Below are 24,770 nucleotides of genomic sequence, written 5' to 3' on the forward strand. Positions count from 1 at the left end.
GGCACTTCAGCTTGATGATCTGTCTTCCTAATAAAAGCTAATCCCGGATTGGCTACTTTGGTAAATCTGAATGTAAAGCTTCAGGGGATTGGCTGAAACACTTCCTGAGCGATTATCTTTGTGCAGCTCTGGCAAGCAGGAGCCATCCTGTGCAGGGAGAAGACAGGCTAAGCTAGGCCCGTTTCAGCAAAGAAACTTGAAAAGGAACCCCAAATGTACGCTCCCCGGATAAAATACACAGATTTTCAAGCAGAGGGAAGTGTTTGCAGACTGCCTGCATGAGCAAATGTGTCTCAACATGCCGTTACTGAAGGCATCTGGATGTTTTAAGCCTGAAGGAGGAAGAGTTCACGCAGGTTGCAAAAGCTGTTCTTTATAAACAAAAAGCTAAATCCACTTTGCTGGTGTTCTGCGATGTGTTGCACGCAGAAAGCAAGGCCACAGAGAGAGAGCAGAACAGCAAAAGTGAACATGCACAGGTGGGACTGAAATTAATAACTGAAAATTCAGAGAGAATTCTCCTATTCCAGAAATTAAACATATTAACACCTACCGTAGCAACCATATACCGACAGTGGGATTTCTTTAGATACTATGATAAGCCGAGCCTTAAATAGGAAAAACTTCATGTCTCATTTCCACAAAAACTATTGTACAACTGAAATTGCATTATCACAGGGGGTTGCTGCCATTGAGTGCACGCCCTCCCTGTTCATAAAAACGCTGCAGGGCATAACCAAAAATATCAGTATCACCCCAGCTCCTGCGTCCCCCAGCACCCCGGCCCCCACCTTCGGGCTGCCCGGGCTCTTACACAAATCTGACTTCCGTAGAGTCGCTGCAGCCGCAGTTTCCTGCCTATTAACCCTGTAGGGCTTGGTGCTTTTTAAGGTACAACCCAGGCCCTGAGAAGACGTAGATTTCTCTGCGTGGCAAGTTACTCATCTGCTCGCACACAAACATTAATACGGCTTTTCAGATGTTTCTGCTTTACATTTTATCTTTTACTAAAACGCTGCAAATGAAACAAAATGAGAAAATGGCATGTAAACAACCGGTTTGATTTGGGGCCAATTCCCAAGCATTTGATTCACAAATGTGATTCAGTTCTCTTCCCTAGCGCAGTGGAAGTGGGTGGATTTATCGGTACGCCAGGAAGGAAGGCAGGCTTAACTCCAGATGAAGATTTTAAAGGTCAAACTCTTAGAAAGGCCCCAACAAGTCTTTACATTTTTGCTCAAAATTTTGCACCTGTATTAGGTAGCTTAGCCTTGTCATTCTATAGCCACCAACAAATTACCATGGAAACCATAGATTAAAAGGTGATTCTGAAGCATATTATCAAAGGATTCCTTTTAAAAAAGAGTTGTAGAGGGAGAGGTTTAATATTAAACCAGTAATTATGAAATAATAAGCTAAAATAACTAAAGCAAAATAAACATTCTTCCAATCCAGCATGCAAGATCTAGGATTGTCCAAAACTGACTATAGAAACCCTCTCCCATAAATCAAGGCCAGTTGCAAACAGAAAATGCGCTTCACTCTACCTTTACTTGAGTGCTAATGATCCCACAAACAATCACAAATAAAATTAATGCCCTCCCTGAGCTCCTGATATAACTGCTTCACCACACAAACCTCTTTGCTTGCGAGCCGACATGACTCATAACTGGTAACTCAGTAAAATGAATAATCCTACTCTGCGTTGTACCATACTGCATTCAGATTGTTTCAGGAGATAGCATTGTTACAGGAAAACTGCCAAACCATCCTATCACTGCACTTACATTTTTTGTATTCTTGTGTTTTAGGCTGCAACAGCAGATTAACAGCCCAGAGTATAAATTCTCGTCTCATAAGTAATTCTTGAGTCCCTGCTGGAAGCATTTTCCCTTTTTAGCTTTGGCAACGTTTTTCAGGGCAGGGAGCAGGAAGGCTCATGGATTACACTGGCGGTTTGTTCTGTTCAGGAATGCAACAGAAACCAGAGAGAGCGCTGCTATAAAGGGAGTCGTACAGCCCACTAGAGCAGCAAGAACACACTGGAAATGCATGACATTAAACAGCATACTTGCATCCGTTTTAACAGTCATTAGCATTCGAGACAGGGTTCTTTTAAATTGCATACCTAAAGGCCTATGCAACTCAGGAGATACCACCCCCCAACACACAAACATCCAAATTTGACTTCTCCATGCACTAAATGTGAGGATTGTCAGTCATTAACATTTATGCTCATTGTTTGACTGCTTTACTCTAACATTATTCTATTAAAAAAATATATATAATCCTGATCCCTATGAAGTACAGCAAGGGAACAATACTAAGTACCCTGAAGTGGTCAATGCCTTGTGCTCACCGAGGGCCGACCCAGGACCGCAGCAGTGCTGGTGGTGACCGGAGCACTGCCAGGCCACCGAGAGCCGGCCCTGGGACCGCAGCAGTGCTGGTGGTGACCGGAGCAGTGCTGGTGGTGACCGGAGCACTGCCAGGCCACCGAGAGCCGGCCTGGGACCGCAGCAGTGCTGGTGGTGACCGGAGCACTGAGAGCCGGCCCAGGACCGCAGCAGTGCTGGTGGTGACCGCAGCAGTGCTGGTGGTGACCGGAGCACTGAGAGCCGGCCCAGGACCGCAGCAGTGCTGGTGGTGACCGCAGCAGTGCTGGTGGTGACCGGAGCACTGCCAGGCCACCGAGAGCCGGCCTGGGACCGCAGCAGTGCTGGTGGTGACCGGAGCACCGAGAGCCGGCCCTGGGACCGCAGCAGTGCTGGTGGTGACCGGAGCAGTGCTGGTGGTGACCGGAGCACCGAGGGCCGGCCCTGGGACCGCAGCAGTGCTGGTGGTGACCGGAGCACCGAGGGCCGGCCCAGGACCGCAGCAGTGCTGGTGGTGACCGGAGCAGTGCTGGTGGTGACCGGAGCACTGCCAGGCCACCGAGAGCCGGCTCTGGGACCGCAGCAGTGCTGGTGGTGACCGGAGCACCGAGAGCCGGCCCTGGGACCGCAGCAGTGCTGGTGGTGACCGGAGCAGTGCTGGTGGTGACCGGAGCACTGAGAGCCGGCCCTGGGACCGCAGCAGTGCTGGTGGTGACCGGAGCAGTGCTGGTGGTGACCGGAGCACTGAGAGCCGGCCCTGGGACCGCAGCAGTGCTGGTGGTGACCGGAGCACTGCCAGGCCACCGAGAGCCGGCCCTGGGACCGCAGCAGTGCTGGTGGTGACCGGAGCACCGAGAGCCGGCCCTGGGACCGCAGCAGTGCTGGTGGTGACCGGAGCAGTGCTGGTGGTGACCGGAGCACTGCCAGGCCACCGAGAGCCGGCCCTGGGACCGCAGCAGTGCTGGTGGTGACCGCAGCAGTGCTGGTGGTGACCGGAGCAGTGCTGGTGGTGACCGGAGCAGTGCTGGTGGTGACCGGAGCACTGCCAGGCCCGCTCGCCTGCACCTCTGGGAGACCAGCGGCATCCAGCACCGGCAGCAGCCTTCGAAAGGCCCAAGGTCCCGCCCTCTTGGTTCAAGGAAAAGGCGGCCCAAATGCAAAGAAAAATTTACGAACCTTTAGTCCTTAGCAAGAACAAAAACCTAGAAAGCATATCAGACAGAATATAACATTTGTATTCAGCCACTAGGCTACTCTGCTACAATAGACAAAAGAATCCTGTGAGGAATCAGAAGGGGAAAGATTGAAATATCTTTCTCTTCATTTTATTGTCCATAAACATATTTTGCAGCAGGAGGTACGAGTCTGGTATAACGACACGCAGGTACATCTGGCAAATGCGGAAGATTGTGTCTGTTAGGTCACAAGGATCGCATGTCTGTACGGCTGCTTGACCAGTTCTTGTACATGGGAGCGGTGAATTTATTTGGAGGGGGAAGGGAAAGGAAGGTGAAGAAAACAAAGAAGAGAGATAGGGGAAGCTAAAAGCTTTGTTAAAGCAGAAGAGAGGGCGGAGAGATTAGATGAGCTAGTGTTTGTCCTTTTCAATGCTGGGGACATGATAAGGGAAAACAGGGCTGTGAGGTAGGAAAAAAAATCGCTAAAGAGAGAAACTAAAGGAAAGGTGGAGACCACGAATTCAGTCCGAAGGAAATGAAAAGACAACAACGTTAGAAGTGCAACCTCCTATATTTAGAGCTCTTTGCAAAGGCCCCTGCGTGCTGTGCCAGTCTCCGGACAGCGTGCACATCGAGCACCACCGTGCAAGGCACTGTGCTTTTAATACACACTGCGAGCCTCAACACAAAACAAAATCCCAGTGAGGAAGAGATTTGTCCGCATGACAGAAACAGGGGGGTTGAGATGTACCCCTACAGGGAGTGAATCATCACTGACTTAGAGAACAGTAGGTGGACAAAGGATGAGCTTTAAAAATAACATTTTGAACAGATACACCAAAGAAAAGGGTGAATTATCGTGTTTTCGAAGGATAATAATAATTTTTTTAAAAGGGGGGTTGGGGCAGGAAGTTGCATTAAGGGCTTGTGGCTTCGCCCCAGATTTCCAAATCATTGACTGACAACCCTAATTTCTGGAATAAGAACATGACACATTGTAATTCAGTGTCTTTCCATGCAAGAGGGTTTTTTCCACCTTTCCCCCTTTACCCTGAATCTGCCGAAGTATCAGTAACTGCTTGAAGACCACAAGGTAGGACTGCCATCTGATACAGAATCCAACAATAATGGTCTATAAAGGGAGTTACCAAATTTTTAAAAGTAGGGTGGATGCTAAAGTTAGTGACCTGTCTAAGAACACTGGTAATTTTGTAAATCATCAGAAACTACTGGAGAAAGTGTTGATGCCCAGTAGGTTGCTGATTTGCCCATGAGCTTAGAAGGTTCAGTGGCCAGATGCATTTGCCCTTCTGAGCAATGTCTCTCAATACTTTTGCTTTACATTACTTGTTCTGGATCACAATGGTCATTCATTGTCCGCAGATTAAAGAGCTGATTTTGTTTGTAATACACACTAAATATCTGCTGCATTATGAAACCTTTTCTTGACAGCCATTTTCAGCATGCTGTGCAACTGCCTTGTGCATTTCTTTCTAAAGGAAACCTCCATTCATGTTCATGCTTCTGCCAAAAATACCTGAAAAAAAGGCACCGTTGAGGCCTTTCGCTTAGAAGCTGTAGCTTTTTAAAAGAAGTGCTACAGCCTGTGTTTTCTTAAGGAATGAACCCACATATTTAATCCCTCTCATGCCCAGTTTGAACCTGTCTCTCCAAGATTCAACAGCGGGGAGTTGGGCTGTTGGATATCATGTATAAAGCAGGATTTTTCATTATTATATACCTAAACTATATGTTTGATATTAAAAGCTTAACAGATACGATTTTTTTCATATTTCATATCACAGAATCCCAGGGTGTCAGGGGTTGAAGGGACCTGGAAAGCTCATCCAGTGCAATCCCCCCATGGAGCAGGAACACCCAGCTGAGGTTACACAGGAAGGTGTCCAGGGGGTTGGAATGTCTGCACAGAAGGAGACTCCACAACCCCCCTGGGCAGCCTGTTCCAGGCTCCGCCACCCTCACCGGGAACAAGTTTCTTCTCAAATTTAAGTGGAACCTCCTGTGTTCCAGTTTGAACCCGTTACCCCTTGTCCTATCACTGGTTGTCACCCAGAAGAGCCTGGCTCCATCCTCCTGACACTCCCCCTTTATACATCTGTAAACATGAATGAGTCCCCCCTTCTCCAGCTCCAGAGCCCCAGCTCCCTCAGCCTTTCCTCACACGGGAGATGCTCCACTCCCTGCAGCATCTTGGTGGCTGCGCTGGACTCTCTGCAGCAGTTCCCTGTCCTGCTGGAACTGAGGGGCCACAACTGGACACAAGATTCCAGGTGTGGTCTCCCCAGGGCAGAGCAGAGGGGCAGGAGAACCTCTCTGACCTACTGACCACCCCCTTCTAACCCCCCCCCGGTCCCATTGGCTTCCTGGCCACAAGGGCCCAGTGCTGGCTCATGGTCACCCTGCTGTCCCCAGGACCCCCAGGTCCCTTTCCCCTGTGCTGCTCTCTAATAGGTCATTCCCCAACTTACACTGGACCCTGGGGTTGTTCCTGCCCAGATTCAAGACTCTACACTTGCCCTTGTTCTATTTCATTACATTTTTCCCCGCCCAACTCTCAGCCTGTCCAGGTCTCTGATGGCAGCACAGCTTCCAGTGTCACCACTGCTCCCAGCCTTGTGTCATCAGCAAACTTGCTGATAGTGCACTCTGTCCCCTCGTCCAAATCATTGATGAATATATTGAATAATACTGGCCCCAGCACTGCCCCTTGAGGCTCTGCACTGGATACAGGATCAACTGGACTCTGCCCATGGTAATTAACGATTTATGAACAAACAGCAAGCACAATATTTTCACTGGCCTGAGGTAAACAGGTAGTATAAGCTTCAAAATTTAGAGGCAAATTATCGAAAAAACAGTGCATTCAAATTGAAACAGTTTACATGTACGTAATTGTACAACATTTATATACTTCTATTTTGTATACATTTTATAAGCACTTGAAAACAATGTAAGTTATCTACAGGAAAAACAAGTTCTAGTGCAGAACAACCAGGCTTGTCCTGTCACAAGTTTCAAACCTGCAAGCTGTTCTGTATTTGTTGTCAAAGAACAGTTTCTAAGATTGAAGCCCTAAACTAAGCTACTCTGTAGCTTTGTATATAGTGTATCTGAACAGTTCTTCACCCACTTTTGCATGTATTCTATTGAAATAGGGTCTTGATCTTGATGTTTTTACAGGATAGATGATATTTTTTTAAAATTATACATACAGAATAATGACATTTTCCACAGACGCTTAGAAGAATTTTAAAAATTATCTATTTCTACTCACTCAGATACATTCCAATAAAATATGCCTATTACATCAAATGACGAAAAGCTGATTTCCTTTTTTTGTGCGCAAAGGAATGGCAATAATTTCACAGATCGGGCGTTTTTTCCTTTGCATAGTTCACTAACTTTGGTAGAAGTGTAGCATCCCCTAGCGTTCATTTGTATGTTATTACACTGGGAAAAAAATGTGGGCAAATAATCTCTCCTATCTAGAAAATGCTATTCAGAACAGTTTTTCCCATGGGATTCAAAATTTATTTTCACGTCGAGATTTTAGCAGAGCGACTTAACTGACCTGCTTGATAACCATAAAAATTCTGAGGGTGAAGTTTTCCTCAAGGAACTCAGATACTTCTCTACTGTAGCAGCATGAAGAGAAGCAATCAAAGCGCGTTTAAACCCATATATCGGTTAGTGTCAACATCAAGACTATGGATTGCCATACTTTGTACAAAATGCACCAACGTCATACACCCACACCCTGGCAATAATGAGCTGGACAGACGTGGAAGTACCAACGATAGATTAATTGGCCAGACAACTCCAAGAATACGAAGATAGTCTCCATCCTTCCATGCGTGCTCGGGTCTCAGCTGTGGACAGACCGACCCAAAAATCGTTCAAGCAAGCTGAGAGGGGTAGGTCTTCCTCGTGCACTCCAAGGCCTCAGCTATTAAGAGTCAGCCTTTTACTGCTCAAGGACACGGGTGCCTGTGGCACACAGCAGGACCAGCCCCATGTTTTAAGTTGCATGTTATAGGAATTGCTACAGCAGAACCACTTGAACCAATGGACAACAAGAAGCAGTACAAGCACAGGGGTGACCCAACCTGAATGGGCTTGGGAGCGCAATAACTCCATCAAACACACTGCCTCTCCTCTCCTGAGTGACCACCAGAAGAGACGAAGCCCAAATTAACAGATTAAAAGAGCTCAGTAGACATTTGTGGACATCTATGGACATTTACAGATGTTTCATGGGGTGGTCCATAGACTGAGCAGAGGATATCTGTGTACCATATGAAAGGACGGGACGGGGGCTTGCGAGTAATGAGGATGTATTAGGTTGTGTGGGACCTGAGCATGATGTAAACACTATGAAATAAGGGGTAAAGAATGTGCTAGTTTTGGCTGCAGCAGTTAATTTTCCTTATAGCAGCTAGTATGGGGCTATGTTTTGGATTTGTGCTGGAAACAGTGTTGATAGTTTAGGGATGTTTTAGTTATTGCTGAGCAGTGCTTACACAGGGTCAAGCAATTTTTAACTCAAAGCTTTTACTGAAACACATAGTTTTCTTGTGATCTTAAGGCTCATTCCAACACAACCTCTTTTTAACTGTACAGTCAATATGGTAGTAGAAAATAAACCAGAAAATTCTTTTATATTAACACTATAACATGACTCTTCTAAATAACCATTCCCCAAAAACATCATTCTACTTCTAATTCACTGCCCCTCCTTCCCTTTGAGAAAACAATTCATGCCACGACAAAGAAATCAGCCGCATTTGACTGCAAACAGATTCTAAGCCTGAAAGGAGGAATCAGTCTCAGAATGAAACACAAGGTTTCATGAAACCATAGAGATGCAGAAGATTGCATTCAGCGTATGATCTCTTAAGAATGCGCTACTCCTATAATGTATGCAGAAGTTATTCTACCTGCTCTGCAAGAAGAATATTTATTTGCTTAATAGATTCTAAATAAAAACTGCAATCAGTCACCACAGAAATTACACATCATTACATAACAGCCAGTCATTGATTACCAGATGCAGACATTGAACTGGATTTCTACTTTTGTTTCTCACAAAACAGCAAGATAGCTTTTCACTCTTATATGCTACCTAAAGTCTAGTACCTGTTCCTTTTCTGCCTTTGTTGAGGATCTACAATTATGATTCAATTACATATTGCAGTAAAATTACTTCAACTGCTGTTTAATTGTAAAAGGTTTTTTGATGTATTGTTCTGATTGCGCATTTTAATTACAGGGCAGAGGCACAAATCCATACTTGCTTCACTTCCCCTGTCCCGATTATACGAACTACTCTGTATGTTCTTAACACAGGGTTTTGTTTTGTTTTGTTTTTCAGAGGCAGTGGTGTCAATAAATAGTTTATACAAAGCCCAATAAAATAATAAATTAAAAATCCCAGTCATGGATGGTCTTTTAACACACAAAAGGAAATTACATAGCCAATTTGAATGTGTTTGCCTTGTGATTTTAAAACTGAGTTCACTTACCTCATGACAATGGCTGGATCTTTTTTCTTCTCTGAATTTACTCAAAATCTGAATTAGCTAATCTTGTTCAACTGAAGCACAAAATAAAGGAGCCATTCTTAGGTACTTCTGTGTGGTCAAGCAGATCTCTGGTTGATTTCTAGAACTCTGTAAAAAACAATTTCATTTTGTTTTCTAGATAGTAGATCGACAAATGAACAACACTTAGTAGCAGGCTGAGTGTTAAATCCCATTGGCAATGGGATCCAGAGGGACTCTGTTCACTGGGGCAGCCGAGGCCCCTCAGGAGAGCAGGGGGGACACCTGGCTGCCAGATGGAACCCAGTTTTTATTTTCTCTTCCAATCCTGTTCTCTGGGATTCCATGCTACCCCCTAGCCTCCAATCTTTCATTCATTGAGTTTTTATTTTTACTAATTGGCATGGTTTTCCCCCTGAATTCCAGCCAGACCCAGCAGACAGGCAAATGTCTGTATTTCTAGGACTTCAAAGCACTCAGAATCCCCTTTCTCTGCATTTTAACGGGGGGGAAAGGAGTTTCTCAACAGCTTTTGTGCTATTGTCTATTTGCAGGTGAGGGAGCTCGGCTCAGGCTATAGAGGATGAGGAGCCACTTCTCACCACATAGACGGGCCGCAGCCCTGGGACTCATGAGGAGAGCAGACCGACCAGCGTGTCGCATAAGCTTTAAGAAAACAGAGCTACCTGGCCGCCACTGGAACCGCGGCGAGCACGACCTCACAGAGGCCGAGCCGAACCGAACTCAACGGGCCCGCTCCGCAAAGACGCTGCGGCTGCAGCCGCCTCAGCGCCTGGAACCGCCTCGGCGCCCCGCCCGCGCCACGAGCCAAGCCCCGCCCACGAGGGCGCGCCCCGCCCACTCGCACATGGGATTGGGTAGAAGACTGTGTCTCTCAAATCAGACCCTCTCTCCAGGCGCTGCGCAGGTACCCAACTGTCCCAAAACACCGCCCTCTCAGAAACCGCTCTTCCAGCCCGCCTCGCGATTAGTTGTCAGGACTGTCAGTCAGAAGCACTCTTAAACTGGATTGCCCGAAACTCGAAAGGGGCGGGCCTATCTAGCCCGCGCTGTTCACGGTGCGTGAGGTGAAAGCAAAACAAGAGCCCGCGGGTGTTAAGCTGCGAGTTGGTCATTGAGAGCCGTGTGGACGCCGCGCCCTGCCTGGTGACGGGCCTTCTGCTGCGGCTGATGTTCGCGGTACCGGCCGGGGTGAGGGGCCGGGGGTTGCCGAGCCGCGCAGTGCCTGGTCCTGCCGTGGGGCAGCCGGCGCCCGTGGCTCCGGAGCTTCCCCGGTGCAGCCGTCCCGCTCGCCTCGGCCTCCCTGCCGAGCAGCTCCGCGTCGCCTTCATCGGCCTTTTGCCTTTTTCCCCTCTAGGGTTTTGTCCCTGTTTCTTCTCTACGCCGAGGCCTAGCTCCGTGACACCCTGGCCGGACACTCTCCCGTCCCTGTGTTTCGAGTGCAGCAAGTTTCATTTCTTCTGTCCTGCCTCAGTTCACATACTCCCTAGTGCCTTCTCTGCTCCCACCGTGCAACCACCCTCTTATCCTCTTCTGTCAGATTGCTGCTCTTTTCTTGACCCGTTTGCCATCATTTCTGCACGTTTCATTCCTAGCACCCTCCCATAAACTCCAACTTTTACTCAGTTCTGGCCTCTTGAATTATAAAGCTCCTCAGGCCCTCTTGCTTAAAGCAGAGTCGTTTTTTACCTGTTTGTTGTGTCTGTTTACTTTTTTCTTTAGCTCTCTGTTTGAAAAACTCCAAGTTAATTTCAACTGAAGCAAATACTTAACGTTTTCGATTCGTCTTTTTATTTTTTTTTTTTTAATTTTCCTGGTCTAGTTTCTATATTTTTTGTGTGTGTGAAGCAAAAGTAGGTGTTTGTTTATTGTAATTCAATTTAAAATTACAGTGTTGTCAATGGAGCAGCAAAATCAGAAGGCGAGAGCATCACCAAGAATAAGAAAATCAAAACCAGTATGAGATACAAGTGAGTATCAGAAGGCAGCACTTGACAGAAGACTGTGTTGTGAAAAATTGACACTGCAGAGCTATCATTTGGATGTCTTGTTATTTCAATGGTCACTATCAGGTTATTTTTTTATATATATTTTTGTTAATAAACCTATATTTATGACAAGATTCAGTGCTTCCATTGGCCTTTTTTTAACTGAGAAAACATTAGGATCAGATTGGAGTTAATTAGTATGTTAAGTAAGTTCAGCTTAGAGTCAAGTAGGTATCTTGTGTACATATTTGGACAAATTTTTAATACATTTAGGCTTCTAAAGACAGTTTTAAAAGGAAAATGCACCAGCAGGTGGAGCAAATAGATAAAAACGTTAAATGTTACAGTTCTACAGCTACATTTACTATGATTAGTTTTAAGACAACTACAAAAATTTGGGGAGGTCTTAATAATTTTTGTAGACCATCACCTATGAATGAAAAATGAAAACACTTTAGAATTGTATCCTTCATTACATGAAGTCAGAGCTGACTTTGAAGTGATCTGTTTATAATTGCTATAACAGAATCCAAAGGTTAAAAGGGGAAAGAAAAGATGCACAGTATTCCTACTCTATTTGCACTGGAAGTTCTGTAGCAGTCTTGTGTCTAAGCAATGTAAGTATAATTTGAAGATTAATATTCTATTACAGCCTAAATGGAATAAATTAATACCACACGGTTTGCCCAAATAAACAAACAAAACCCCAAATGCAGCATAACTAAAGCCCAGTATTTCTGCTGCCTCTCATTAACCTGTTCCTCCCTGCAGACCTCCTTCGGTTTTGCCCTGATAAATGCTCTGTTGTAATTTGTAGTAGAAGAAGAGGATAACTTGCAGAAAAAGATTACCTGGAATGGAAGTGGAATTGTGAAACAGCAGACCTCACGATTTCAGGAAATGCAACAGGACCTCATTCTTCTTCAGGTACCCTAACAATATGAACTCTTTCTTTGCTGCGATAATATGATAGGGAATCTGTCTCTGCCAGTTGGTTGAATTTGAGTTTGTAAGTACAGACAGACATTTATAACTGGTAAGTTATTGTATAGCATAACTTAGGAAAAATCTACATTTCAGAGGTAACTGGAGGCTCATATTGTACCAATAACTTGCTCATAGGCGCCCAGCACTACTTTGATGTATTTTTTTTATTTGGGAATTATTGGAAGGTGTACTTACTTCACTGATCTGTCTATCTTGAATACTAATTATGGCCATGGTCCTGTAATGAGGTCTGTATGAATAGCTTTGCAGGACTTTCATTATTTCACATTTTATAAATTTTCAAAATAAAAATAACATTTTTATATGGATGCTTTATGAGTACCTAGGACTGATATATAGCATTGTTCCCCAGATACTGTTTTAGTCTGCCAGGTTTTCAGTACTTGTTCTAAAACAGTTTATAAAGATAGCATTTATGCGATGAAACGGTGGCGCAGGAGGTCGTGTCCGCGAGCCCCGACCTCCACAGGCCGCTGAGCTTTGTGCAGCTGGCGGGCGCACTGCTGCTCCGAGTTTGTTTGAAAACCATCTTTGATACATACCTGAAGTAGAGAGTAAGTGAAGCCATTTATGTTCAACTTTTGTCCCAACCTGTTTGTGTTATATTGAACACACGCTTCAGTGTTCTGGGTTTTTTTATGTATTTAAATGGAAAAAATGGAGTTTGGTGTAGTGAATATCCCACAACCATTATTTAGCTGGGAGATTCGCCTCAGTGTGGTGGTTGAGTGCTGTGTGCAGGGCTAATACCTTCTATTTTAAACCTTTGTGCCTACAAAACGCTCTTTATTGAATACGGTCTTGCCGCAGGTCCGGGCACCGGTCACAGCCGCAGTGCTCGGTACAGCCGGGCCTCCAGCCGCCGGGCCTGCAGGAGCGGCGTGCCCGGGCGCTGTGGCCGGGGCCGCTGCGGGCGCCCGGCACGGTGACTCCCGCGGGGCGGCTGCTCGGCCCTTCCGGCCCTGCGCGCACCGCCACCCGCGGAGCGGCCCGCGCGGGACCGCTCCCCGCTCCGATTGGGCAGAGGCCGCAGGGGCCGCTGGGAGCGGTGGTCAGACAACCGGGGGCCCAGGCGGTACTACAAGTGCCGTGATGCTCCGCGCGGGAGGGGCGGGTCCCGTGAGCGCCCGCGCGGGGCCGCACTACAGGTCCCACAGTGCCCCGCGCCGCCCGGCGGCTCCGCTCGGGGAGGCTGTTCCTATTTAAATCTGGGCAGGGAGGAAAATGGCGGCGAGAGGCTGAGTGTGGGGAGACGGAGACGTAGCTGAGCTTTGGCTCCCTTCCCGGGTGAGTGGGGTTTGGAGGGAGGGAGTAACGAACGGAGGGAGGAGAGTTCTAGTCTTGTTGCCCTGCTCCTGGCGCCGGGTGGGACTGGGCTGGGGAGAGGGCGGGCTGCCCCTGGCCGGGGAGGGAGCAGCTCGGGGCTGGCCCTGAGGGGCGGCTCTTGTCTCCCTCTCGCCCCCCTCCCCAGTATGGATGTGTGTCCCTGAGGCGGGGAGCAAGGGGAGCGCAGAGGGCTGTGTGTGAGGAGCAGTCCCGGGGCCGGGATGAGGGGGTTCCCGGGGCGGTGTGTAAACGCCTCTACCTCGCCCTGGCCGCTGTAACTCAGCGCTGAGCGCGGTCAGAAGGGGCATTTCTGCGGCGGCGGGGACCGGCGGTGCGGCGGGAGCCCTCCCGTGCGGCTGTGTGATGCGCATCGAGCGGGTGAGTTGGGTGGAGGTTCTTCCCGCAGCAGCGGGACCGGGGGTCGCTCTGGGTCTGTGTGGAACCGCCTGACCCGCTGGTTCTCAGCCTGAGCTCCGTGCGCTGGAATGGCCCCGTCTGCTGTTCCTCTGGGTCTGCCTGACACCGAGGTGCTTCCAAAGACCGTGTTGTCTGCATTCTCCCTCTGATCCTTCTGTAGCCTCGGTAAGTTTCAGAGGTGACTTCTCTCTGGCAAGAAGGAAAGGGATGAGAAATACTGCAAATAAAAGGTTGATTTCCATCCCTCTTATCCATTTCAGCATTGTAACAGTGCTGTCAAGGGATGGAGATGAGATTTTTTTTTTTTTTTCCTGAGGTCACAAACCGCTGTAGGTGTTAACGATTCTGGGGTATAAATAGGGTGAATATGGATGGGAATGTTGTCTGAGGTTGACATAATTCCCAGAGTCCTCTTTGTTTTGTTTTAAAGTTGGTTCTGTTTGTGGTTTCTGCTCCTAAACACAGGTTTTCTTTCACAAGAGCAGCTTTCCCACTTTGTCAGCTCATCCAGTGGACACAGTTTTAAATCAGTCTCTTTTACTGAGGCAGTATCTCCTTCCTCTTTAACCTGTTAAGAAAAAAAAAAATCTGATTCTGCCTCTAAGTCTTTTATTTAAAAGATAACAGAAAATGTGTCAAATTCTATCTGGAAAAGCAGGACACAATTGAAGCAAATCTAGAAGTGCAAGAGACAATAATGTCTAGCTATATAATATCTACAATACAGTTAAACCAGACACTTAAAATAAGCTTAAAATCTATGATCACTATTGTAAAAACAAATATTTTCTTGTGAAATATTTCTGACTGATAATGAGCTGCTACACGTGAGACAAAGGTGTGTGTGTGTTCTAAATATGAATACAAGATAGCTTGATAGTGACAAGTAGAACCTGAGTGAAAGCCCCAGCATAGTAGCTTGGCTTTAGCGGAAGCAGACAAAATCGTGGGTTGTGTGTGGGGTTTTTTCATTTTTTTGGGGGTGTGTGCATGTTTTTTTCTCTCTCTCTCTTTTTTTTTTTTTTTTTTTTTACCTAAACTGTGCATGATAACACATGGTAATTGTATTTACTGATAGCAGTTTTTTAATGGGCTGTTTAACTGAATGTTTTTCAGAATTTCATTGAACTGCTACTACTACTATTTTTTTTTAATTAATATTAATGGATTTGCTGCTGTGATATGAAGCTGGAAGTTGGGCGATAGGGAAGTGATAGCAGACAGAATAAACCAAATATTCAGCCTGGCTTTAAGCACCTTCCCCAATGACAGTGTGCTTTTTCCAGTCTGCTTTTTAGCATGTGAGTTGTGTGGGTTTTGGATTAGTGTGGTTTTTGGTGGTGGTTTCTTATTCTTTATTTGAAATCTTTGATTTATTGACTTGGAAGTTTGTGTTGTCTGTTTATCAGTTTTTTGCATAGTATCGTTGAGACAAAATGCAGAGTAGGAAGGAGAAGGAAATCTGTTTTACAATAGAACATTATCTTTCGATCGTGGGCTTTTTTTCATTAATAATGGATAAGAAATCATGGGCAAAACCTTCAAGATTATTTTCTGTGCTACAGTTGCATAGAAGAGGGTGGTGTGTGTGTTTTTGGGTTTGTTTGTTTGCTAAGAACCCTGAGAAGGAAAGGGTGTCTCGGTTATATATGTCTGCAAAATCAAGCCATTGGTAGCATGTAAAATGATATTGGACACTACAATCTGACACTGGAGGCTGCTTCAACTCCTGCATTTAGATAAGCCTCCCTCGAAGAGGTGGTCTTGAATGACTGTATGATACAGGATATTCGGCATTATGTTTGTGGAACCTTTTTGATTATGAGTATTTAGAAATGTCTTAAATATTCTTCCAACTTGTTTAATACTGAAAAATGGAGGTGAAGGGGAGGAGGGGAAAAGCATTCTTTATGCCAAGCACATGAGAGGGTGGTGAAGAATACCTAAACCTGAATGCTGGGGCAGCATGCCGGTGTGCTTTTTCTCTGGCTTGGTCTATTGAGGTATCTAAATGCAGCATGTTATAGAAGAGGCGGTTGTGAAAGAATCCAACTGCTACTGATTTAAATCTGCAGTGGAATATATTTCGACTCTGAGTTTAGATGCTGCATTTAGTTAAGAGAAAGTGCATCAAATCCTTTTTTACCCCATGTCAATGGGACATATACTTCAGATGGACCCTGTTACTTTAATAATACTTTTAATTGGTGACTTTTTAGTTGACAATAAGTTATCAATAAGCTGATTGTCTTTGAAGTGGAACAAAACAAACTTGACTCCAAACTCAGTATCATGTGGGATTTTTAGTCTTTTGTGTGCAGTGTGTGGAATTATTGTTGGTGAGGTTTTATGCTTTTAGGTATAGATACAGATTTTTCTTTTATGTTGTCTAGGGCCAGCCCTATTTCTGACATCATACAAAAGTCAGAAAAAGGCAATTGCTGAAGACAGCATGCTATTTAAATGAGAGGGACAAGGGAGCAAGGGGCCACCATTGGTTTTACTGCTCATTATGCTTAGAACCTGGAAGGTCAGTCTTGTTACAGCTGATGGTGAGCTCAGGGTGCGGGTGAGTTGCCTACTGCTGAGGCTGGCGCTGCTTTTGCAGTGTGCTAGAAGAACGGAGGTCGTAAGGTCAGCTCTACAGGTATCTACCTACATTTAAGTATTCCCTGAATTTAGTGTGCTTTGGGGGGCCGGGGGGGAGTAGGTGAGTAGGTGGTTGTGTTTTGTTTTGGTTTTCTTTTTTTTTTTCTTTTTTTTTTTTTTAATTTGGTTGTGCCCACCCCCCGCACTTTGTCACCTTCACTGTTAAATTTGAGGCTGTTCAGGTCAGGTGTAGTTAAACTGTTTGTCAAACGTTCTTTGTTAGGTTATGAATCATTGCCCTATTAGAAATTTTATTTTAAAGGCTTTCTTACTATCAAGTGAAGATTGCAAACATGGGTAGTAGCATGACTTGGAAGTCTAAAACCAGCTGCATCTTATAGACAAGATTGTTCTAGAAATCTGAAAATGCTGTAAAAGTTCTCCAGAAAATGTTGTGATTGTTAGGTCAGGGCAAGCAGTTTTTCATCAAAGTTGTTACTCATGTGGCTAAACTACATGGCAGTTTTGCCCTGATTTATCAGGTGCACCTGAAAGTGGGAGAGGAAGGAGAAGAGAGAGGCTCCAGAACAATCTAACTGCTTTACTGCTAGCCATAATGACTAGCACCTGTGTTAGCCTTGGCTCAGCATGAGATTGTGTCACAAAGCCTGGGCACTTTACTGTTTTCCACACTTCTGTGTGTGTCAAGATGTGTCAGAGCCATGGGATGAGATAACCTAGTATCACAGGTGTACCCAGAAGACCGTTTAGGGGCACATTTTCAAGGTAGGTTTGTATATACAGTTACATGGAATATTCTGTATGTGACTTCTGAGTTACAAAGATTTTTTCTTTCTTCCTCCTGTTTTTTGCTGCATGGAAGTGAGAAAATCAGTTGTCTGCCTTGTGAAAGACAACACGGAAGTGGGTTGCATGGCTGAAGATGTTGTTGATATAATGCATTTCTCTTGGGTAGCTGTAGCCTATAACTTTTTTTTTTTTTCCTCCCCCCCCCGCCTTGGCAGTGGTAGGAGAGGGACTTGATAGAGCAGAAGTACCTTTTATCTCCCTGATCTAAGAGGCTATTTAATGTATGGATGAAACTTGCTATTTGGGATTTGCTTTGTTTACTTACAATCTCCACAGGGCTGTATGCTTTTTCTTGTGAACTTTAGGTGAGGTGGCATAGAAGCAGATACACTGTGTTTTGTGATTCCAGTAGCTTTCTCTCTGTAAATACAAATGGTAAAAATATTTTGTTTTTCTGGAGTATTTTATCATTAGGCCATGCAAACGTGTTTTTGAATAACACTACAAATATCGAAGAATTAAGAATGGACTGTGTTTCTTTAAACAAATACAGTTACTTCTTAAATTGTTTCTAATAAAAATCCTTTCTAATGCTGTCTTCAGAGTGGGTTTAACTATAGTTAGAAATACATGCAGAAGAGCAATTAGTTAATGTGGGAAAGGGAAGAAAAAATTATGCTAAGGGAATCCACCTGGACTAGAAAAAAGTAAGCCAAAATCTGTTGTCTAAAGACTATGTGCCAGTTGTCTTTGAAGAAACAACTGGCAGATTAGGTATTTGCCTGTTGCTTTCAGTCTACCAGTGTAGGCTAAAGCAGATCAGCTTATGTGTTCAAAACAATAGTCAAAGACTTTCTTGAAAGCTTACCCAGTTTGCTTAATGTTAAGCATTTCTTTTCAGTGCCAGTGTTTGGCTGGGTCGTGTGTGCAACCAAACTGTAATGCAGTACATTATTTTTCCTAAAGCAACTGTACCAAAACTGTTAATTCATTTATTGCACTCCTTCCAAGTATCTTAGAACACTCATTTATCTTTGTAGTTGCTCACCAGCTAGACAAGACTTCAGTGTCACCGTGCTGTGTCTAGGGAAGCATCTGTCTTCCTGCTACTGAACCAAGTGGCAGGTATAGCTGTGATGATACCATGCAATGCTGTATTAAATTAATGTTTTCTTGGAAGTAAGAGATCACCTTGTTATGATCATAGATGTGCTGAATGTCCTTCCTTCTCTATGCTCATTAACGGGCAATTTTGAACTTTAAAGGAAAAATATCTCTTTCTTCAAATCATACAGTATGCTTTTACAAACAATTTAAATAGTATCAAATGCTTGTTGTCTTTACCTAATGAAGAGGGAATGTCAGAGCTTTAAGGCAAAGGATCTGTCATAATGCTTAAGTGAAACTTTTTGATGTGATTATTAGTGGCTTTTCTTCACGATGAAAGCTTTATGTTAAATATGTTGGCTATATCATAACTTTAACTCAGTGCTTTCGGGTAATGCATTAAATATGAACTGTGCTGTCCCTTCTAGGCTTTCATAATATTAAGTTATGCAAAATCTAGTCCCTGAGGAGGAGTTTGTGGAGATTTAAAAAACAAACAAACCCTCCCCAATTCTTTTAAAAGCAACATGGAGATTTTAAACTCTTGTTTTTCTAGGGTCCTGATCTTCCATAACTGTTGTGACAAACTTGAGAACTAGTGTGTATATATTTGGGTTTTTTTTAAAGCTATAACTTTGCTGATAGTGTTCCCAGTCTACCAGATGGTGCAGTATTGAAACCTGTTAGCAATGGGCTGCATGGTAAGATCAAGCAGACTTCCCCCCCGCCCGCCCCTGCTTTTCTGAACTGCCCAAAGTGAGCAGGTGAATATATATACTGGTTCCATGAGGACAATGCAAAGCTGGCTCACTAGCACCAGTTACTGCAAAACTACTGTTGTAGTTCTCTTACACACTGTTTTGGAGACTCATCTATTTAATAAAGACTTGAAAGGACAAGAGCATAATCTTGGGAAGAAATGTGAAAAATAGTTGAAATATTTCTGATGTTTCACTATGCCAAAGGATGACTAAGCAATGGAAGCTTACAGTAGTGATGTGTGGTGGATTGTTGGGTTTTTTCCCTTCATTTTGCTCATCTGAAAGCCTCTGAATTTTTGTTTTTTGAAGTCTTAAGCAGGTTCGTTACTGCTCTGAGCTCTACCTAGAGCACAAAATGTCAAGTGTTGAAGCATAATAAGACTAAGCAGCTTTTTTGACCATGCATTGGCAAATGAGTAGTAAACTCTAAGGACGCTATTTTACTGCTTACTTTATATGTAAATGAGTGAAATGTCCTTAACAAGATTTTTAAAGATACAAGACCTCTGATATATAGATGAGCTCCTTTCTTGACTTGTATAAGTAGTAGTTTACGTTTTTCTTTTAGACCTCTTATCTTTAAAAGCCTCTTTTAAAATATTGCTGTTGGTCTAGAAAGGAACCTTTCTAGCCTGCATGGATTTAATGTTTTATTGTTAGTTTCCACTGGCCAAATATTGATGAGCTGAGTAATTTATATATAAATAATGATATGAAGTCAAATTCAACTTCCAGTGCTGATTCAGCATGAAATGTTTGGTTATAAAATCACTTATAAACAGACTTGCTCAAAGTACATCAGTCAGCTGCTGGTTAACTCTTATATGAATGATCCTGGAAATCAAAAATGTCTTTCAAATGCTTTCTTAGGTAGCATGAATCTGAGGAAATTATTCTACTGGGAAGTCTCTAATAAAATGCAGTCAAGAGTTGTTATACATGCACACCTAAGAATAGAAAATACAATAATTTGGTTATGTTGCTCTACATACTTCATTTTCTCAGTGTTACCTTATGTCTAATACCAGAATGCATTGCCTCTCGGAAACATCCTGAAATCATAGGGCAGGTAACGGAGCGGAGTGGGTTGGCCGTTGTTGCTGCATGTATTAATGGAAGGGCTAAGCAGAAGGCAGAAGTAAGCAATTTTCTTTTTTTTAAGTGTAACGCATGTTCTCTACAGCAGTAGTTTGAGGAAACTTTTTGTTATTCAGAACAGTCAATCAAGAGGACGGTGTTCTTTCTGCACCACTCTAAAGAACTAAAACCTAAAGCTAAGGTAGCGTTTCCCTGATTTTGCCTGGTGCACTCAAACTATAAGTTTAACACCTCACTGATCGCTGTATGGAGTCTGTTGACATCTTAATGTTGCTGGTTTTGCCAGATACCCAAGTTGTGTTCATCACAGTCTGTGGAGGCTAGTGAGTCTCAGGAAAGGCACATTTCTGTGCTGCGTGCTTTTTGCTGCTGGATGCGTGTATGTAGGTAGCAGCTAATGTAGGCTACTTGGATAAACTTTTCCTAAAACTTTTTAGACAACTGTTGAGAGTGTACACATAAGTATGTATGCGTGCACAATATTGTGGAAGCGCTGTATTGGTTTTTTGGAAGCTTATTGAAGAAGTGGTTCAAAAAGTAATGTGTTCCTCTTAGTCACAATGATGACTTTAAAATGGTTATCTGTTCTTAGCAACTTACATCTTAAGGAAATAATTTAAAACAAAAATTTGCAACTTATGTTTTTTGCCAGTGACTTGAATAGACTTTTCAGACCTCTTCCCCTATAATAACTTTTTTTCCCCGTAAAGGCTGGGCTAAAGAGGTTAGGCAGAAACAGGGAAAATGTGGCTCATGCTGCACTTCCTTTTGCGCTCTGTCCATCTTTGGTGCTGCAATGAACTAAAGCAGACACAGCAGCATCTTTTGCTGTAGCACTCTCAGTTTTATCTTCTATGGAAGCCGTTTTGATGTTCAGAGTGAGGATTTCTGGCTTAATTGATAGATCTCAGCATATGGCCTACTAGAGTACCACGCTTTAGGTAATGCTCTTAGGTATGCAGGGATTTTTAATCCTTTTAACCAGTACTTATACCAGTTGCTTGGCTCAGTTATAACTATTAAGTACTATAAGAGAGAATCTTTATGTTGTAACTACTTACAAAAGAAGTTTAAAAATATTTGCTCTGAGTCATACTGTGCTGTACTTCTCATTTAAGCATAATTTTATAGTAGACTTTTAAACAAGAAAGTCTAAGAGAACAAATGGATTCAAGACATTTTAAAGGTGCCTCAGTTGTTTGCATACCAGTTCAATGCCATGCGCATTGTTCTTGCTTTGTAAGTAACTTGTGTTTTATTTGTAAGTTTTAGTTTCCTGTTAAAACTTCTGAATGGGAAATAACATTTTTAGGCAGTAATTGATAGAATCCTTTCTTAAGCAGTATTTTTAAGTATTTATCTAGCTACAGATAGCTCTAAAGGCAACAAAAGCAAATTGCTCTGCAAATTGTTCTCTTTATTAAAATGGAACAAAATCAGCACCTCCGTTAACCTAGAATGTCCGTTTGATCCCTCCTTAAGAGGAAGACAGTTCTGATCAGTGAACAGAAAACTGAAAAATGGCTAGATTGGCTTTTGAAGAATTTTCTTTTCTACTTGTGGGTTTTCTGTTGACGCCCCTGGTCTTCTGGTGACGCGTGTTCATAGCCCATAAACAAGACTTACAGAGGTGAGGTGTAGAACCAGTGCTAGCAAATGCGCCAGACTTGTATTGGCTGCATTAAAGCTCATAAGAAGGTAGAAGGGGTGGTGAGTGGGACCCAGTGAGATGTAAAATAAGTGGAGATTTGAGGAGGCTCAAGGAGAGCCATCACCTGATAGAGACAGGGTAGCTCACCTTGCCATCCACTGCATTTTCTGTTCAAATGTACAGCTACAGGGCAGCTTTATTCTGAACTGTTTCACCTTCTCTTACCTATCTGTCTGTAGCTGGACCTCAAACAATGTCTATCAAGAGATTAATATATAGTATGATAATATTTCAGATTGGCCCAGCAATGATTTTGGTATATGAGCAAAGTTTTTTCCTTCCTCCCATGTCTTACCACAGCTTTATATCTATGAAACTTTTGCTTAAACTAAAGATTCCATCTGTGCAGAAGTGTAAGGTGGTTTGAGCTGCACATGTGACCAAGCTTTTTAAAAGCCTTTTAAAGCAGTGGAAAGTTCCAGGCTTCACAAAAAAATAAAAAATTGAAGTTCTGGTTTAATAACTGCTTTGCAAGAAGAGAGAAATATGAAAAGGAACCGCAGACATTCTGGATGTCAGCCTTCAGAATTTTCCACTATTTCCTTTAATAACATGCAGGCATGCTTATATTGCTGGAATTTCAGTTAGAAGTCTCATTCTGACTGAAACTTCAAGCGACTTGGTAAGCAAATGCTTCCTGAAAATGAAATGTCAAGAAGAAAGTTCCCACTTGTAAGAATGTGCACAAACCACTTCCATGCTGGATATCAGCTATTGATTCTATTCATCTTGGCTTCAATTTCTTGTTTTACAGTTTGTGTTAACCATTACTATTACTAGGTGATCACTGTTGGGTGGCAATCCATCTTTTATTGCTTCCAATACTAATTCTAGACTAACATTTCCAATAAGGACTGTATGTTACAGAATCCCAGGGTGTCAGGGGTTGGAGGGCCCTGGAAAGCTCATCCAGTGCAATCCCCCCATGGAGCAGGAACACCCAGATGAGGTTACACAGGAAGGTGTCCAGGGGTTGGAATGTCTGCAGAGAAGGAGACTCCACAACCCCCCTGGGCAGCCTGGGCTGAGTTTCTTCTGAGTTTCTTCTCATATTTAAGTGGAACATCCTGTGTTCCAGTTTGAACCGGTTGGGAGGAGGGAAGAGAAAATCACTTGAGCCCCAGACTCTTTTACCATCCATCCCAAGGCCTTGAAATCTTTTTTCATTGCCCTCAGCCTGTGGGATGCAGCTTCCTCCCCACCTGTCTGAAGATCAGCAGTGGGTAGTAGGCTGTTGGGTGCACCAGGCTGGGGAGCGTCCTGGTGATGTCCCTGGTCCGGGCTCCAGGTAGACTGCACCCTTCCCTCCGATGAGGGTCAGCTCTGCAGATCGGGCCCTCCGTCCCTCTCAGAAGGGAATTGCCTACTACAGTTACCCTCCTTTCTTTCTTATCTGAGGCGGTCTTGAGGCGTGGGGTCATCTGCCTCCTTCTATGTGACCTCGTAGGTGGTTGCTAAACTAGAAATCTTAATTGTTGTATCTTTGAAATACTGAAGGAAGAAAGACATTAGGAAACATACCCTGTTCTAATCATATTCTTTTATAGAACAGTTAATTTTAAAACCTATTTATAAAATTACTGTAGCTTCAGATACGTTGCTGAAAATCAAACTGAAGGGATCTACAAGTTCAACCTCATTTGTCTACCTTGAAGGTCTTTTCTGTTTAAGTTCTTCTTGTTTACCAAAAGACTCCCTGACCTTTCTCTAAGATCTGGAAGACTCTCTAGTTTGCATGTGCCTTGTCTTTCTGTCACTACTGGTATTTATTGTTGACTTATGCTCTTTTGGGTTAGGGCCTAAAGAATCCTTTATATAATAGGTTGAGACGTGTTTTTTGCTTAAATGCTGAGGTGGGAGCTAAGGTGGTATATTGTGTAAGAAGCAAGCAATGTCACAACAAACTGACTTCTTTCCAGTATTAATTGAAAATATAAAACCAGAGCCCTTTAAAGGCATTCCCTGGAATGCTCTTTCCAGGGCAGTGTGGTGATGCTCCCGCAGCTCTCAAGCCAGGTTAGGGCTGTTGTGCTTCCTTTCTGTTCTCTCTCTTCCCCTGCTCTGCAGCTGAGGCCATTGCAGTCAGCAAACAGATGTAATTCAAAATTGTCCATTCCCTCTTTCACACCAACAAAAAACCTGAACCCAAACCAAACCACTCAGACAACTTGTGGCTGTCAGCTTACTCGTAGTTGCACGAACACCAGTACTAGCGTGGGGGAACGGGTGGGGTGGGACCGGAGCAGTCATGGTTGTATAAAAATATTAACTGCTGGAGTTCTTGTAAGACTCTGTTCCTGAAACAAACGCATTATAGAAGAGACTCAGGTGGTACCTGGGTGTAGGAGAGATTCATCACCCTTTGTCTGCCCTGGGACTGTAAGCATAAGGAGTTGGTGGAATTACTGATTACATATTATTACTGGTACTTCCTTACCTGTTATATCTGCATTGGAAAACTAATTTCACTTGAGGCAACAGGGTTACGTAGGTATATTGAGTGCTGTTCTGAAAACCGATGTTGAGTTAACCTGTACACCTAGGCCAAAATAAACAAGTACATGCAAAGCTGAAGAGAAATTATTTTACTCTGATAAAAGTATGATTACTGTAGGAAACTATTGCTAAATAGAAACATATTCAGTGTTTATATGAACACTTGTTCAAAAAGAATCTGTCAGTACCTGTACACAGGCTGATAGGACAGAGGTCAGTTGAGAATATAGCCATCTGCAACTTCACAAAAGGGACAGAAGAGGGAAGAGTGGCAAGTGACAGTAATTGACAGGATCATCCATCTCAAACACTACTTTATTGAGC

The 24,770-nt window shown here is 43.7% G+C and overlaps 1 protein-coding gene across 9 annotated transcripts in view; it reads left to right on the forward strand.

The window, feature by feature from the left end:
- The first annotated feature begins 10,203 nt into the window (after positions 1-10,203).
- NCOA3 (nuclear receptor coactivator 3) overlaps positions 10,204-24,770 on the forward strand; it is a 71,269-nt gene continuing 56,702 nt past the window's right edge. For 2 of the 9 annotated variants that reach the window (XM_082065798.1, XM_082065790.1), the window contains exon 1: positions 13,321-13,418. The gene's annotated coding sequence lies outside the window, so the exon portion shown is untranslated. Of the gene's footprint in view, positions 11,106-11,940; positions 12,051-13,311; positions 13,419-24,770 lie in introns of those variants that run through there. The other 7 variants (XM_082065789.1, XM_082065797.1, XM_082065792.1 and 4 more) reach the window with 6 other exon arrangements.

The sequence above is a fragment of the Streptopelia decaocto genome, assembly GCF_964273445.1.
Source record: "Streptopelia decaocto genome assembly, chromosome: 14".
In the NCBI taxonomy this organism is placed as follows: Eukaryota; Metazoa; Chordata; class Aves; order Columbiformes; family Columbidae; genus Streptopelia; species Streptopelia decaocto.